The 7,105-nt window shown below is 41.4% G+C and overlaps 1 protein-coding gene across 3 annotated transcripts in view; it reads left to right on the top strand.

Annotated features, from left to right (window-relative positions):
- The window catches only part of KATNA1 (katanin catalytic subunit A1), a 39,534-nt gene that overhangs the window by 182 nt on the left and 32,247 nt on the right, over positions 1-7,105 (top strand). The window contains exon 1 of one of the 3 annotated variants that reach the window (XM_025866310.2): positions 112-323. The exons of 1 other annotated variant lie outside the window; for it this stretch is intronic. The gene's annotated coding sequence lies outside the window, so the exon portion shown is untranslated. Of the gene's footprint in view, positions 1-111; positions 324-7,105 lie in introns of those variants that run through there. One more of the 3 variants, XM_073894081.1, reaches the window with a different exon arrangement.

The following is a 7,105-nucleotide window of genomic DNA, read 5'->3' as shown; positions in this document are numbered from 1 at the left end:
GCTCCCCGCCCGGTGCCTGGCGCCCGGCGCGCGCACGCCGCCCGGCGTCCTCGCTCCCGGGGCGTCGCCCCGCGTGCACTGCAGTCGCCGAGGCCACCCCCAGCACCGGAAGTGACCCTGACGGGTTTGCCTTCAAATTCTTGGTGAGCTGAAGCAGCACTGAGGGCTGGTGACGGTTGGCCACCGCCGTCCTGGGGCCGTGAGCACGGAGCAGAGTGGTTGGGGCTGGGCAGGGCCCTACTTCCTAGCCGCCCTGAGCAACGCACGGCCGTTCCCCTCCGCCTGGCGGTGGGCGGTTTCCCAAGGATCGTCGGCAGCCACAGGTGAGTGTTCACTCTCCCGGTGCTCCGGGGATCCCCGGCCCCCGTGGCCAGCTTGGCGAGGGATTCGGGGCCGGCAATGAGAGCCGTCTGCGTATCCTGCCATTAGCCCTCCCTTGCCTGCGCCGAGGTCTTAGGTCCTCGCTGTTGTCGCTGACACCTGTGGCTCAGGTGACGGGTTCGCTACCTGAGGAATCCTATCCAGCCTGGGACTTTCGGGGGTTCCTGGCGATCCCCTTTCTAGGCCTGTGTCATTAGAGAAGTCTCTGGTCGGAAAAACACATCTCTCTTTATTTCTTAGCTTTTTTGAGCAGTTCTCTCCCGAATTCGTCCACGCCCCCGCCCCATACCCTCAGCCCTGAAAAACCTCGAAAGCCTTGAAATGGGATGCAGCTTCTTTTCTTACATTTTGTTAGGTAGGTGTGATATTGTTGAGGATGTTTCTTTATTCTGGTGCTGGGCGTCCTCTGGGAGGTTTTTGGCCCTTTTGATTAAGAGTTGGTACCTTTTAAAAATACGTATCCCTCGAAACATTTGTTTCATATCGTATAGCGTATGGTGACGAAGTTAGAGATAAACGTGGATCCTTAAGTACCTTACAGTGGATAGTCTCAGCCCTTATTTAATCAAAAATAATTTTCTCTTTTGACTGCGAAGTGCCATTTTATATCAGTTACTAAATTCCAATAGCACAATTTTGCATCCTTCTGTCTTGAAAGCATTCACTTATGTATTCCTCTTTGAAATCAGACCTTTAGTTACAGCTGAAAACATTCCTAATGTTTTAGAATCTTTGCCACAATGATAGAACACCACGGTGTCAAGAAGATTCTTGTAAAGTTCACAGGACTAAATGTCTCAATGTGCAGCCCTATTGTCTTTTCCAAAGGAGATGATTTTTGTAATCAGTGAGTTCTCACACAGGAATCGAGTCAGAACTCTTTATTTTGTATTACTATTACTATTAATATTACTGTATCATGCTTTAAAAAAAAAAAAACGGCAGTGCTGATCAATTTCCAACATTCCTAGACTGTGGAAAGCTGTGTAAAGCTCCTCTATGGCTTTGGTTATTCAAGAAGCTTTTACATTTTACAGATTCAGTACTTGGCATATTATACAACAGATTCTGCATTTTATTTTGAAACTGGTGTCCCAGTTCTGACAAATACTAAGAATTAGAGAATCTTGTAAAATTTGCTGTACTAACAGCATTGTTGAATTTCTGTTTACAGCAATGGTTTAGGTTTTTCTTTTTAGCTACATGATTGGTTAAAAAGATAATGTATCAAATCAATGTGGTCAGTGTTGATTATATGCTAAATAGATTTTGCTTATGTTTATTGATATGGCTTGAACATGGATTTTGAATTACATTTTAATTGTTATATTCACTGATTTATTTTTGTTTTGTTCAGGGTAAACAGAAAGTTTACCAAATACAGATATATGTATTCTTTTTTTTCCTGAGCAGGCATTCTTTTGATAACTTTCTCATGCTTCTTGAGAATTTATTATACAGTGATGATAAAAGTAAGAAGAATGTATGCCGTGCTGTAATTGGTCATGGATCACTCATGTATTGTATGTATTTATAATCATTAGCGACTGACTAAATTAGCATTATGGTTGTTTTCATATCCCAGAGATGAACATTCTGAACACTGCTTAACAGTGTGTTGTCACTTTTAAAGTTACACTCGATTTATTGAAAATACCTTCAAGAAAATGTATGATTGAGGTTCATCTGTTTTTGTTTTAGGACATCAGTTTTACAGATAAGTATTTTTAACATAGATGTTGATTGCCTGTGCCTAATACTATGGTATGCTTGTTTCCTCCTAAGTGCAGAAAATACACCTAGGATAGATCAAATGATGTCCCTTCTACTAAACTTCAGGGATTTAAAGGCTTAATTCTTAATTTTGTCTTCAGTGCAATTCCTTGCAACTGAGTAGGTGCTCTGTAAATACTTCTTGAATGAATGACCTATGCACATTACAGTAAAAACTGAAATATTAGTGGAACCCAGTCTAACTCCTTAAAAAACTATGTGGATATGGTATCCTTTTTAGGTGTGGAATAGGGAAAGCCCCATATTTGCTGTTTTGGGAGAGCGTAGGAATCTTAGAACCTCAGATGTTTGATCTATTGCCTGTTCTTTTTCTGTGTCTTTAATCACTTCTTTTCCTTAATCCTAGAGGAGAAAGAGACACCCTAAGTCTCTTTGTAGAGATTCCACACCACAGCAACTATTAAGTTTGCTAGAAATTTTGCTGTAATATTTTTTATTGTCTAAGGTTTTTGACTCTGTTACTTGAATTAAAATTTCGTGTTGCACCTTACTTAGCTTAAATAAATTGAATTAGCCATTAGTGAAAATGAATACATAAGCTGTGTAAACAAAACGTTGGTTCTGACAGGATAATGTAAAGGAGATGCTTGCTGTGAGATAAAGTAGGCATCACATATGGTTATTTTTCTCTTTAGTAATCTGTCTAATCAAGAATTAGTTTTTGGACAATATCATTTTTATAAGTGTTCTATTAATGGAACCAGTAGATACTCTTTACTGTTCATGGTGGTTAAAATTTGACTATAGGCTTTTCTCCAATATATTCATTTCTTCAAAAATTGCCGGAAATTGTGCCAGGTAGACCTCATTTCTGTACTCCTGCAGTGTAGTTTTAGCAATGATAAGAACATATTCTTGAAAATTGGAGTCTCATAAATTTGCAGTGTTGATACTCATTTGAGAAAAAGGCTGTCTTAGAGACTACTACTAGAAGAATAGGAAAATTTATTTCTGTCTCACATTTAGTCAACTAAGGGTATTTTGATACTATTTTTCAGTAAACACATTGTTTCTTTGTTAATCAAAAATTTTTCAGGTCATTTTTCAGGTGGCCTTGGATTGACTTTATATTTCTTTTTGTTAGAAAATGTCTATTCATTGGATGCTAAGGAATTTTATCTGACTAGAAAGAAGTATTTGTAACATAGAACCTTCAAAGAAGGCCTGGAGCGAACTTTATGCTTTGTGGGACATTGAATCATGATCCTTAAAAAAAAGTAGGGTGACACCTATATATCAGTAACGACTTGATTTAGATTTTTTTTAGTAGAGGGATGGGAAGAAAGATCTGGAGAGAGTCAGTTGAGGAAAAGAGGAAGAGAAGGGAGAAGACAACAGAGTCTTACTATCCAGGCTCATCTAGATACACTGTATACTGGCAGCACCTGACCCCAGCTATACTCTTCTAACATTGTTTCCCAGACTAGGTGTCACTATAGGGCATTTAGAGCCTTGGGGCAGAAGCAGTCACAGTTCTGGTAGGGATGAGTTGAGGATCAAGGAATGTGGGAGTGCGGAGGGTCAGGAACTAGACAAAGATAAGAAATCTTAGTAGTTCAAACAAAAATCTGGCATTCTTCATTCAAAGATTGACTGAATATTTGCTGTGTGCCAGACATGCTTCCAGGTTCTGGGGGTTTATCAGTAAATAACAGCCATGCTCCCTCTCCATGGAGCTTTTATTAAGATGGAATATTATCAGTGGTCATGACTCCATGGAATCACTATGTAGGTCATGGGTTTTTTTTCTTTTGGATCTCAAATGCTCAATTTTGAGTAACTTACAAACCTCAGTTCATAGCTGTATTGCTTCATAACAAATTACTCTAAAACTTAGGGGCTGGAAACAACAAACATTTCTCTCACAGTTTCTTTGGTCAGGCTGTGGGCGTGGCGTAGCTGGGTGCTTGTGATTCAGGGTCTTTCACAGGCTCTACTCAAGGTATCAGTCAGGGCTGCAGTCATCTGAGGGCTCAACTGAGGAAGGATCGGCTTCCAGGCTCCCTCACATGGTTATCGCAGGATTCAGCTCCTCTGGACTATTGGACTGACTGCCTCAGTTCCTCACTGGCTTTTGGCCTGGAGCCTCCCTCAGTTCTTTGCCACGTGAGCCTCTGCACAGGGCAGCTTAGAGCAGACCAGCAAGAGGCAGTCTAATCTCAGAAATGACATTCTGTTATTTTTGCATATTCTGTTTGTTACAAGTTCACATTTAAGTGAAGGTGATTTCACAAAGGTATGGAAACGAGGGGGCAGAGGCTACCGAAAGCCATCTTAGAGGCTGTCTCTAACTGTATATTGATAGAAGACCCTTCTTTTGTAGTATTTATTGTTTCTTCCTTACCCTTCATCCTCTTTCTCCACTCATATTTCTGTATCTTAATCCTCCAAGGCACTCTAATATATTTAATGTGTTTTTGGATGTGTGTATAGCCCTGACAAAAGAGTGTTTTGTATAGCATATGTATTTTGAATTTATAAAATGGTATTGTAATCTAGATTTGTTCTGTATCTAAGGCTTTTTTTTTTCACCCAACCCTGTTTTTTGATGATCTGTGCATGTTGCTATTTGTAAATTTTGTTAATTGCTTCCATCTTCTACATGGTATTCCAGAGTATGCATCCAGCACATTTTCTTTTCTTTTCTTTTTTAAAGATTTTATTTATTTATTTGACAGGGGGAGAGAGAGAGAGAGAGAGAGCGAGCAAGCACAAGCAGGGGGGGAATGGCAGAGGGAGAGGGAGAAGCAGACTCCCCACCGAGCAGGGAACCCAGTGCACAGCTTGACCCAGGACCCTGAGATCATGACCTGAGCCAAAGGCAGAGGTTCAACCGACTGAGCCACCCAGGCACCCCTCCAGCACATTTTCTTACCCATTTCTCTAGCAGGGAATAGATCGATTGCCTCCAGCTCCTTCACTTCTCAAACAGTTCTGTCATTAACATCCCAAAACAAGTCTCTGTGGATCTGTGTGAGACTTTCCCTGGAATATTTACAGAAGAGTGGGATTGCTGGGTCATAGGATATAGGCATATGCAACTTCTCTAAGGACTGCCAGATTGCTCTCCAAAATAACTATACCAGTGTATATCTACAAATTGTATGTGAGGGTTTCCTTTTTCCCAAATCCTTGCCAATACTAAGTATTATTGGAGTTACTAATTTGTTTTTAATCTGGTGAATGTATAAGAGGGTTTCTGATTGTTTTCATTTGCATTTCTCTGTTAGTAGCATCTGTACTTTTAGCCATTTGGGTTTTCTTTTTCTTGTATTGTCCTTTATGCTCTTTACTTGTTTCTATATGAAGTCCTTTTGTCCATTAGTATGGGGAATTATAAGGGTGGATTTTCTCATCTTAAATTATCCTTGCATTCCTGCAGTAAATCTTTTTTTTTTTTTTAAGATTTATTCATTTATCCTAGAGAGGACAGGGGAGGGGCAAGAGAGGGAGAGGACCCCAAGCAGACTCCCTGCAGAGCGCAGAGCTCAGGAGCTCACCCCAGGATCCCCAGATCATGACCTGAGCTGTGAAGCCAAGAGGTGGACACTCAACCTACTGAGCCACCTAGGCGCCCCTCTGCAGTAAATATTCTTGATCAGAGAGAGTGTGTGTGTCCTTTGAAAAATTGTTAGCTCCTATTTTGGATTTCCACATCTATGTTCATAAGCAAAATGGGCTTTATATTGTCCTTATTCAATTTAAATTGAGGTGAGCCCAGCCTCCTAAAAAGAGTTGGTCAGTTTTTCCCTTGTTTTCTCAGTCAACTTTTATGTGATTAGAATTACTTTCTGTTTAGAAGGTAGGTAGAACCCACGTATAAAAAATCCTCTGGACCTGAAGCCTTTTAAAGGTAGAGGTCTTTAATTAAAACTCCATTTTCTAGGAAATAAGAAAAATTTTTAAAGGAGAAAAAAATTTCCGGCACCTGGGCGGCTCAGTTGGTTAAGTGTGTGCCTTCAGCTCAGGTCATGATCCCAGAGTCCCAGGATCCTACATACATACAGAGTCCCAGAGTCCTATACCAGGCTCCCTGCTCAGTGGGAAGTCTTGTCCTTCTGATCCTTCCCCCCTCATACTGTCTCTCATATAAATAAATAAAATCTTTAAAAAAAATTTTTTTTATCTTTTTTTTTTTAAGATTTTATTTATTTTACAGGGAGAGAGCATAAGCAGGGGGAGCGGCAGGCAGAAGGAGAGGGAGAAGCAGGCCTCCTGCGGAGCAGGGAGCCTGATGCAGTGTGATGCGCCTGATGGGATGCGATGTGCCTGATGGGATGCGATGTGATGCAATGCCATGTGGTGCTGGGCTTAATCCTGGGCTTGATCCTGGGACCCCCAGGGTCATGACCTGAGCCAAAGGCAGTTGCTTAACCCAGTGAGCCACCCAGGTGCCCCCAAAATTTCATTTTCTTTCAACTCAGATCCGTCCAGTTATTTTCTCTTTTTCATTCTGTTTTGTTTATTTGCATGTTCTTTTTTTTTTTTAAAGATTTTATTTATTTTTTGACAGACAGCGAGAGAGGGAACACAGCAGGGGAAGTGGGGGAGGGAAAAGCAGGCTTCCCTCAGAGCAGGGAGGCCAGTGTGGGGCTCCATCCCAGGACCCTGGGATCATGACCTGAGCTGAAGGCAGACGCTGAGCCACCCAGGCGTCCTGGCATGTTTTTTCTTTTCCTTTATCAGTTTTGCCAAAATTTGTTTCTCAATTTTTAAATGGCCCGTAGTTTGATTTTTTAAGTCTTTTCCAGTGTTTTGGGGTTTTCTTTCTTTTTGTAAGATTTTATTTGTAAATAATCTCCACATCCAACGGGGGCTTGAAAGCACATCCCTGAGATCAAGAGTCAAATGCTAGGGCACCTGGGTGGCTCAGTCGTTAAGCGTCTGCCTTCGGCTCAGGTCACGATCCCAGGACCCTGGGATCATGACC

Source organism: Callorhinus ursinus, unplaced genomic scaffold (genome assembly GCF_003265705.2).
Source record: "Callorhinus ursinus isolate GAN/ISIS: 27379988/994484 unplaced genomic scaffold, GSC_fseal_2.0 scaffold6, whole genome shotgun sequence".
NCBI lineage: Eukaryota > Metazoa > Chordata > Mammalia > Carnivora > Otariidae > Callorhinus > Callorhinus ursinus.
Note: the sequence above shows the minus strand (reverse complement) of the source record. Positions and strands in the feature narration are given on the sequence as shown.